This window comes from Dreissena polymorpha, chromosome 3, assembly GCF_020536995.1.
Source record: "Dreissena polymorpha isolate Duluth1 chromosome 3, UMN_Dpol_1.0, whole genome shotgun sequence".
Classification (NCBI taxonomy): domain Eukaryota; kingdom Metazoa; phylum Mollusca; class Bivalvia; order Myida; family Dreissenidae; genus Dreissena; species Dreissena polymorpha.
The window spans coordinates 100110070-100122092 of NC_068357.1; positions in this window are offsets into that span (position 1 = coordinate 100110070).

The following is a 12023-nucleotide window of genomic DNA, read 5'->3' on the forward strand; positions in this document are numbered from 1 at the left end:
ATATGAATGATTAAATTGCGTCTGCATACGCAATAACAAATGGATGTTATTGCTAAAAATAACGCGCATTTTGTATTAGCAAATAGATAAAAAGAAAGTAATTGATATGGTGATGTTATCGGGCCGAAGGTTACCAATTGTTTGCTTTCACCAACACACAACACAGCGTTAAAGTTGAAATTCATTTCTAACCGTGATTATTGTAATTCTACGTTCATGTCTATTTTGAGGACGGTTGTGATTGTGATGCATTTGCTTGTTAAGTTTGCGAATGACAGGATTAAGTTGGTAACCCATTGAACCGATTCGTATATCATAAGCGACCATTTGACTAGCTAAACACCTGATTTGCAATCTATGCCACATGAACATCAAGATTGAGCAGGTTTACGAAGATAAATTGCCAAATAGCATTACTTACATAGTTTAAATATGCAAATATCATGTTGAACCTAACTTTCTTTTTTGTCCCGATGACCTGGTCGGTATAAGTTATTGGTAACATAGAACTTCCGCATCTATCATATTAACAGGAAATGCATATCAATGTCTCTTTTTAGATAATGCACTTGTGATTCGCGCGTGGTCTGTTTTTGATTTCAATTGAATTTGATATCTTACAACGCAGTAAGAGGTTCCTTATAATAACATAAATAGAAATTTAAATAAGTTGATACAATTGTCCAACTAAGTGGGCGTGTTTGTAGATCATTGTTAATAGTCGAGCATTCAATTTGAAAAAAAAAGATTATTAGTGGCCGCATGTAACGAATGATAACATAAACCCTTGGCAATTGATCATAATGATAAACTCAAATCATCTTTGCCAACTGGCGATTTGAAAGCATCTTAAATGTTAAATGTTTATAACCATTTGAAATCAATGTTAGCCGCTTTTGAGCCTTAATGGTTTATGTTTCAAATGAACGGACCTTTTTTACGGTATTAAATGGTTTACATTCAAATGTCTAAGAGCAAAAGAATGAAATTTGCAACTATGACCACGGACTCTAGATATCAATATACACTCCGTGCTATGACTTACTTAAAATATTTGTATTAATTGTTAATAAAAATTAAAGTAATGTCAACACTTTTGTTAAGAACGGCCTGCTTTTAATCCCTGGTCCAATATTGAAAATGGTAAACCGTCCTCGAGATGTTGAGGCATGCAATTCGTTTTATCGCGTGCAGACTTCTTCATTTAATCTTCCAACTATGGCTGCCAAACGAAGTTTTTTATAATTAGTACCGTCATTTTCATTGTACACTGAGTGATATTTCTTTTCACTAACAATACAACATGTAACTATAATGTTATAAGTAACTCCCCGTCATATTATTATCATCTGTATTATCTTAGCTGATATGATTTACGATTGAAAAACACGTAGAATCTTATCCATTTCGGAGAATTTTCTTGACGGCGATTAGAAATATCAAGTGAAACTTTAATGTATATTGTTTCGTTCAGTGTGTTTTAATTTAAGCGTGGATAAGGGCAAATAAATTTTACTCAATAACAAATGAATATTATCGCAAACTGATTTACACTCGTGTAGTAGAATCAATGACAGAAAAAGAGAAAACGATAAGAAAATGAAATGGAGAGTTTTTGCCTAATTACAATAAACAATAAATGGCAGGACATTATATTTTCCAAAAACATTAAAATGTTTAAAAACTATGCTTACTTTTGCTAAACAATGGTATTTACATCTTCCCAGCTGTAATGTTTAATTAAGAAGTGTTCCTATTTTCTTAAGCCTCATGATTTGTATATAGTAATACATGTATGTATAACAATAATAATAATAACAATACGAATATGAATATTAAGAAATTCTCCATAAGCAATTAGTATATATCGTTTGATTGGTTGTTATTACTTGGGCGAATTGACGTTTACAGTCCATAAACTCAATAAATACAATCTCAATAACAAGAAACAACGACGTTTCTTACATTAAATCTACTTAAAGTGATATTATGGGCATCTAACAGTTAATAGGTGTCTATCGCAACCGTTGTTTATTTTTGGTGTTTTCACTTCATATACACTTATTTTTGTTAATGCAGCATAATCATACTAAAAAATATCCCGGAAAGAGAATAATACTGCATTTGAATATCAACCATTCTTTCGTTTGACGACTGATCATGCATGTACGATGTGAACCTAAATTTAGTTTTCGTGCAGATTCGTTCATACGACACAAAGGCACAATTTTGTTTTACGGATCATTTCGGCTTAGAGGACTGGGTGAGTCACGTAAGATATCGAATATAAAATAGTTGCCGATAATCGGTCAGTAACCACATTTTAACTAACTCTTTTGACCTGTTAATTCTTTTGAGCTCAATTCAACAGTGAAAATGCCCATAATAACACTTTAAGTTATATTCGGTTTGCTAATCGACACACGAGTTATGAGCTTTGAAGAAGTTGTATCCTAAAAATGGTCATTTTAATCAGTTTATTTTACGCACCACATGGTGTTGTTTTTTATTTTTCGTCTGTGCGTGACATAATATTGTAGTGTCGGTGGAATGTAATCCAGAATATTGTGCCTGGCGCTCGTCGACTTTGTCTTCTCTGATCTCTTCGTTTTTTTCAATTAATTGATCCGATCAGAAAGACATGTCAAAAAGTGACATGCATTCCAATAATTCTTAAGGTAGAAAGGGCTCGATATATTATAAGCTAGGTGAGCATTGTTTTGTATGAATAAATAGCGATAAAATATATTCTGACCGCATGGGGCAAGTTATAATCTGCATATTTTGTTGACATTGTGTAACATATCTTTCAGAAATATTTTTAAAAGGTCTTAACCTCGTCATCATCATGCATATAGAGGATTTCAAATTTGATATCTAGCTCTTAACAGTATTAATTTCTCAGATGTATGGGCCAGTAGAAGACACATTGAGACTGTTTGTTTTTCCTTACCTATATTTTTAATGTTTTTGTTTTATATGTAGAAAGTATCAATCATTAGGCCAGATTTACTACAACACAACATTAACTGATACCAATTAACCGTTGCAGCAGTAACGTTTAATGGGACGAACTCACAGCTTTCTTTATTGTAAATGTCCGTTTAAGATTGCTAATTTTTGGGATTACAAAATATCTTATAAACGTACCTTTTCTTCGGATGAATATCAAGATAAAATACATAGCAAAGCTTAAATATGCAAAAAGAAATTGAATAACTTATCGTTCGTTTTTTTTTGTCCCCATATTTGGAGCAATAAGTTATTGGTTACATAAATCATCCGCTTTTGACATAATAACAGGAATTGCAAATCAATGTCTCTATTAGAGAATATACTCACGAGTGATTTGTTTGTTTTTCATCGAAATTTGATCCCTTACAACGCAGTCAGAAGTTCCTAAAAATACCATTCATGACCAGATAAATCAGTTGATTCACTTTGCCAACAATGCGGGCGTGTTTATAGTTCAATCTTAAGAACTGATCTTACAATGTTAACCGAAGATTATTGGAAATCGCATGCAAAGCGTTGGTTTGATAAAATAAACTCAATGTATTTTTTCATAATGATAAACTCAAATCAACTTTGGCAAATGGTGGTTTTAAGGCATCCCACATGTTCCCAAACAATTTAAATCAATTTTAGAAGGTTGGGTCCTTGTTTTTGTTTATAATATGTGGACCTGTTTTCCGTATAAGGTTTCAACGGAACTCAGGATGGTTATTTGCTTTGGATGTTTTATTGTGCTTAATTGGAAATTTAAACTCTGCATCTAATTCTCTAATTCGGTAAAAGGGCAAGAAAGTTTATATCAGACCAAAGAAATGCAATCGCACGTCATTTGCGCGTGCGTATTAAAAGCAATTCCAGGTTAATGGAAAACAATTCTCAAAAAATGAAACCATTGTGTTGCTGTTCTTAAATAAGTCTACAGTGCATACACTTAATTTGTTGCTGTAATTTGTTGCTGTATTGTAACGATTTGCATTTTAACAAAGCTTCGATCTTGAAAAATATGCTGTCAAACACAAGTTCAATGAATTCGAATCAAGTTATAAATCTCAGGGTGTTTCTTTGTTTTTCGTCTGTGGGTTTGAATAAACGTACTGTCGGTGGAAGATAATCCAGTTTGTCTATTCGATGCACTATGGCGCCGTTGATGTCCGTTACTCGATCCGACCATAAAGACATGTCATCAATAATGACATGCATTCCGATAATTCTTAAGGTAGACAGGGCTCATTATATTTTAAAGAAGTACTTGAACATGTATTTGAACAATTTCGGTTTCGCATAGTTTTCCGGTGGTCGTTCCTGCAAAAATATACCTACACTGTATATACTTTTTAAGCTATCCAAAAATTAAAATTACTTAACATTTATTTAGAAGTGAACTAAGGTATCTGTAGAGGCATCAAACGCATCTCTTGATATGAAACGGTAGTTAAAATAACGGGGGCAACATGTTTTAAAGTGCAGGATGATTTATAAAAATATCGCATACTTTTCCTGCCGTTGAAAACAAACAGCAAAGCCCTTTAGCGGTGTCGGTTTGCAGAATGTTTACAGTAGATTTGGATGTCCTGTACAAACTCAGGGCTTGGTGCATACACGCCCATAGAATTGTATTTTTTTATATTGAATAACTCGCACCTAATTCGCTTGAACGAATGTATATAATGTTTTAAATGTATACACAATTAGTTTTCATTATTCATTTATATATATACAAGGTGATCACGGGGAAATGCTGATATGAAAGTATCAAGCATGGCTTTTAATATTTTATAGGAAAAGCTTTCAATATGATTTTACCAAAAATCAACCACTGATATTTAATTATAAATTTATATTAATACTTGTTATTTGTGTATTTCAAGTTTCAATTTTTACCAAATGTTCTGCGAAACGATCTGTCTAGATCACCATATAGTGCCTTTCGTTACGAGATCACGTTAGGCAAATAAATATCAAACATAGGTATGTGTAAGACTCGGAAATTTCATTTCGTAATAGCATATTACGGTTAAATGTTAGTTTTTATATATTACATTTTGTGCAATGATTCTGCTTTAGTTGCGTAATTTACAGCTGTTATAATTATGCAACGAACAAATTGTATTATCTAATGTGCCTTAAAGTAAATTTGTCTTATAAATACTAATATGACATCTTCACTTAAAATCATTATTAACGAGCAAACGTTAGGGACGTCTTAAAATGTGACATTTACGTTTTAGCCTATGTTTCAGTAATAAATAAATTAACAATACACAGACAGTTGCCAGAAGAATCTGTAACCCCGGATAATCACTTTCTGCCATTTGCGAATTCTTTACGCTCACATTTTTGTTACATTGGCACTTAAAATGCAGACGACAAGGAACATTGTGTCGGACAAACATGTTTATGAGCAATATTTGATTCGAAGTTAACAAAGCTGGCACGGAATGCCGATTGTTTTTTTGAAAATCCTTAAGGTGAATGCAAAATGACAATTTAATAAAGTTTCACGATAAGTTGATGATAATAAGTCTTACTATTTTAAACATCACATCGGGTCGTTATTAAAAATAACGCTAAAATACTTCACCGTTTTCGCTTTGCCATAATGCAAATTGATCATACACATGTAGTAAATGTTCATGCGTATCAAATATTCCTGCCACGATTAAGTTTTGGTTTAATGTAAACAATGATTTAGCAAATTTGCTAAACGCCTTTAAGCCTTTCACAAATTGTGTTCTAGTCAATAAAACTGTTTAAAGATAACCATAGTCTACTGTCAAACGTTTTAAATGACAAGTTGTAATTTCAGTATCGTAAAGTAACTACATTATAAACACAGCATGATGTTTTAAACTTATCCCATATAAAAGGTACAAAACACTAAAACACTGTCTGTATTACCATCATCATTACCTATTCATTCAATAATCATCATATCATCATTATCATCATCATCATCGTTATCATCATCATCATCAACATCATCATCATCATCATCATCATCATAATCATTCTAATTATAATCGTCACCACCACCACCACCATACTCATCAACAACCATAATAAAATCATTCTCAACAACAGCAGCAGCATAAACAGCAGCAGCATAGCCGTCAATGTTCTAATTTTCTCCATCAGCCTATAATAACAGAAGTAGTTAGTTGCAACTTGCTCCGTAAGTTATACAAAAGTATAACAAAATACCTTCAAACGATCACTTCAACATTTGCAGTTAAATGATATTTTACACACTTAAAACTAATTATACACATACATTTGTCGAATTTGATTTTGCCTTATTCCTTAGTTATTTATAAAACTTGATAATCTTGTACTCATGGATTATATTCTATTATGGGGTTCAATTTGGTTACAGCGGATATAAACATGGTCTCTGTTTACATGAGATTCACTAAATCGAGTTAATGTCAAACCCGTTTGCTACTCGTTAATTTCTTTTGACATAATTACATTATTACGGAGTTTAACAGCTAATAAACTCACATAACCTGCGCGCCAAAATGGTTCTTATTTTCTAACAAATGTGCATGGTATCGCAGTATTTTATCAGATAAAAGGATGAATGATTAAATTGCTTCTGCATACGCAATAACAACCGGATGTCATTGTTTAAAAAAGGCTCATTGCGTAATTTACCCTTAAGCTACGGTAAAAGTAAATGATTTTCACTTTGCCTGTCAGTCTTTCCTTTCGAGCTTTTTTGTTGAAGTTCTATCCTGTGACAGTTTCACTGTTTGTTTTAAGTTTAAGTATAATGGTATATCGGTGTTCGTAGTAGTTCCACTGTAAAACTAAGGTACACGCCACACATTAATCAATTAATTTTCCGATAAAAAACACGAAGCATTTTGTTTTAACATTTAATTAATAAAGATAGTATTATTCTTATTCTTATAATTTCTCTTAGACTCCTTCATTTTCTTCTTTTTCTATTTCTTCTTCTTCTTCTTCTTGGTAATCTTTAACATTTGCGAATGTCGCTCGTAGAGTTTGTCTACTTTATCTGCTCTGATGTACCATTGCTCCGTAAGTTTCACCTAATTGTTCCGGTCTGAAAGTCATGTCACAAGAATGAAATGCATTCCGATAAGTCTTAAGTTAGTAAGGCTCAATATATTTTGAACTAGTTAAGCATTGATTTTTTAAGAATAAATACCATAACAAATATCTTTACATCTCATGGGTTAATTTGTGTATTTGCATATTGTGTTGACATTATTTAAACATATTGTAGAACTATCTTAAATATTAGCATTACGCATATAGAGAATTTCCTTAATTGTTAAGGCCCGTTTTAGAATATTTTTTTAATACTCAATATATTATATTAGTTTTTTTTTATATTTTTTATTTCACATATACGTATCTATATCATCTTAAAGCGAGATTATACGATTTTTTATATGTGTTAAATTGTAATATATTGATAAAATATGTTAGAATAACACAAAATAGGCAAGAAAAATTATACATTGAAGACGAATTTCATAAAATGCAGCAAAGACAAATTAGCGGCAGGAATTTAAAATGAACCGTTAAACTAAATTTAGATTCACATCGTACATGCATGATTTACATGCTGGCGAATTCGACTGTGCATATATTTTCGATTTTAGAATCAAATATCTGGCTTATTTCGCATTTTTCGACACATGTTCTTCTTATTTTTTATTTATATTGAAATACATCTGTAATAAGGTTTTTACACATTTAATATAAATTAATAAATATTTGACAAAATCGTATAATCTCGCTTTAACGAACATGTCCGTATAAACAGCATACATCTCTTTCTTGAAACAAGCTTTATGTTCATGAAATGCAAGTGGAATTCGTCATTAACGTTCGTGATGACGGAAGAAAAGTCATTAGCAAGTCCAACACTCAGTCTCATGTCAGACTTCAAATACAAACATTATTTCCTTTTTTATATGGCCTTTTGACGGTTTTACATAATGCATCCTCTAGAATTTTGTTTTCTTCCTCTATTCTTCATAAATACTTGATACACCGTAATCAGTTGTTAACTGTGTTTTAAATTCAGCCACAGTTTAAGTGCCAAGGGTATCACGTTATAATCTTTGAACACATTTAAAGCAAGTGGTAGTTTCAGTCTTGAATCTTTGGTATATCGGTTGCCAATACATTACTGATGTGTAACCAGATGGGAAATTATATCAATTCAACTTTCCGGTAAATACCCGAAAAACAAAAACATGCGACATATAAATTCAGTTTCATTTGCTGTGTCACTTTTCTACAAGAGCATAAATTAACCATACCGCTTTATTTACCTTTCCTTTATTACTTTTCTGCAAAACATGCATGCAACATGTAGCTTAATTTTAATTCCCTTAAAGCTTTACTAAAAAAAACAACACTCATCTCAATATCAATTCATGCTTATAATTCCTTTCAAACTTATCTGCAAGGGCTTATTTCTAAACTCATTTTGAACAGCTAACGTATCACAACGTCGTTGAATGACGTGAAAGCTCGCGATCTTTCTCGGTGGTATGAAATATTGTTCTTTACCTTTTATATTTAAATATTTACAAATAAGTTATGTTCACATAAAACTGACGAAAATCAATGCGCGCTTACAGTTTTCTAATTTAAATTTAAAAAAAAATAAACGTTAGTTGTAAATTGAAAATGAACGACACAATTCACAGTAGTTATAACCGTTCGATCAGTATGTACAGAATATGTATAATACATCTGACGAAAGATCAGTCTACCTACGAAAATAATTATGAAAATAAGATTAAAATACAATGTCTCCATTGGATATATTCATTAAACATTTAACTTGCTTATGAAGCTCATACGACAAACACACACATTAGCTCTGCTTTATTATTTCAGTACAACACATTACTTCAAAATATTAACAAAACATGTTGGACCTGTGTGACTCTACTCTGAAATAAACTCGGGTTTAATTAAGCAAGTATGATTTAAAGTTTGCGAAATGCAGGCAGCGCCGCGTAATTTTTGCAAAAACGAAATTAGATTTACCGTGAGAAAAACTAGTAATATCGTATGGCTGCTCTAGTTTGTGCAATTTTCAGATAAGGAGACTGGGTCTATATCACAAAGCCGTTTGTGTAAGTTAGTTTAAACCTATTTATTTTAGCTCGATTGCATCGAAAGCCACGGGCTTATTGAAACGCTCTCGAGTCCGTTTCCAGGGCCTAGAACCAGTACTTGGTGTCTTGGAGATCTAAAGAACGCTCCCACAGTGGGGATTGAACCCAAGACCTCCCGATCGCTAGGCGGACACCATATCCATTACACCACGGCGACCTAATGCCGTGTAATTAGTGTAAGTTATGCTTTATACTAATTCAGCTATCGAAAAGAATAAGAAGTCAATATTGGGTTCGAATTGTACTGAGGTCGCTAATGGCGATAAAGGCATTAATTGAAATGAAGACAGCTGTTTAAAGAACGGGGCTAATTTTTTTTAATGCAGGATGTTTAATAAAAATGATCGCATTTCTTTTTCTTCTGTTGCTGACACACACACAAACCTCTATAGCGGTGCCAGTTTGCAGTATATGCACTGTAGATGTTGATGTAATGTACGAAACCCGGTCTTGGTGCATACACACTCAGAGAAAAGTATTTCTCAATATTCGATACACCGTATAAAATCGTATGTAAGATGAAAGAATATGTTTTGAATTCATACAACATCAATATTTATTAGTTTTGAATGACTTACGATTGCTCAAGGGGAAATGCTTATACTACATAATCATTAATTTAATCAAAATATTTTATAGTCAAAGCATTCCATATACTTTTGTAACAAAACAATAATGTTTAATAAATTGTTTTTTGTTAAATTTTAAAAACTGATTATTTGTAATTTTAAATCGTATTTCATACAAAATGTACCGTGAAAGGAACTTTCCAGTGAATGATTTCAATTCTTATGAAATCAAATTCAATTTGATAACGTTAGACTACTAAACATCTATATCATAGTGGTAAGTATTCCGAATTTTTAATTTCGTGAAAGTATTACCGTAAGTTTTCGTGTTATTAACTTTTTGCAATTACACTACCTTATAACAATTATTCCAGCTACTATAATAGTGGCGTAATTTGCAGATGCATATTTAACGAACAAAGTCAAATGTCTTATAAATATAAATGTTATACTTAAAATCAGTATTAACTAGCAACTATTACCACCGTTAAAATGTGACATTTACATAAAATATATGGTGATTAATTAATTCCGGTAATTCATAAATTAACAATGCCCATACAGTTGTCAGACTTGTCTTCTGAAACTCGAAAATTAACTTTCTGCTACTGTACAATTCTCTTACGCAAACACTATTTGTCCATTTGGAACTTAAAATGCAGACGACATGAAACATTGTGGCCGACAGAAATATTAATTAGATTTTGTGTTTGCTTTAGCAAAGCTGGAACGAAATGCGAATATGACTAGTGACATATACCTGTGTTGATTTGAAGTTTCTCTGATAAACTCATTGATTAATAAATTGAATATACCGTTAGCTAATACAAAATAGTTCTTAAAAAAAAGATTCATGACAAGTTAATAATTATATTTGTTTTTACTTTTAATATCTTACTCCTGGTCTTTCTTGCAAAAAACAACGCTTTAATATTACCCCGTTTTATTTAGGCGATGGCAAATTTGGAACATGGTACATATTGATGCAATTCAAATAGTTCTTCCACAATTGCATTTTGGGGTTTATGTATACACTGATGACTCAAATTTCTGAAATGCCTTTAAACCTTTCACATATCGTGTTCCAGACAATATAATTGTACATAGAGAATCATAGTCAAACTTTTAAAATGATACGTATTTCGACCATATAATCTGTGTCCGAAACAACATTATATTCACAGCATGATGTTTACAAATTGACCATTTATTTCGCCCATAAAGATACCAAATACAAAAACGCCCATAAAGATACCAAATACAAAAACAAATTGTCTTTATGAATACCATAACCTTTTGTTCAACATCATTATCATCAACGTTATCATCGTAACCATCATTGAAACTAATAATAGACGAAAATTTGTCAAATTTGTTTAAATTAACTCATAAATCTTTGTACATCAATTATATTTAATTATGCGGTACATTTTGCAGAGGAATACAGACGATGTTGTTATAGGCGTTTCACTAAGATGCGAGTTAATGTCAAATCATTTTGCTACCCATTAATTGCTTTTGACAGAATTAAATTCGTACAGAGTTTAACAGCCAATAAACTTACTGCACCTGGCCGCCAAAATAATATGGGTGTTATTGACGGATGCAAATTAGCAGTGAGAAACCGGCCCAAATCCCATTAACATTATTTTGCATCTCGTTCTGCTTACAAGTTTCCGGAGTATCGCAGTATTTGATCAGATAAAAGGCGGACGGATTAATGATTATATTGCCTCTGCATACGCAATAACGAGCAGATGCCATTGTTTAAAAACACATGCAATAGGTAATTGGCAAAAACGTACAGCAACATTAACTTATGTCTCTGTGCAGCCACGCTAATAGCTTCTTTGTATTATATTCTGCGCTTTTGTGTTGAAGTTGTATCGTGTGATACTTTCATGGAATGTTTTTAATTTTTTTAGAATCATGCCGATTATAGAATGTTGCGTGTAGAGTAAGGTAATGAATCGACCGAATACTGCAGAAGTCTATTTTCTGTTCATAACGAAAACATTAAGCGTTTCGTTTGGACATTTAATTGTCGTCCCAGTTAAATGAATTTAACCGTTTTAATAACATTTTTTGTTTTAAGAAAGTATCTTCTAAACAAAACTCCAGTCTATGCGGAAAGTGTCGTCTCTGATTAGCCAGTGCAGGGACGACACGTTCAGCGCTGTTTTCCCTCATTTATTTAAAGAACATACATTGAATGTTTGATATTTTTCCAAAACTTACTGTTTATCCGCTATATGCTTGCCATTCATTT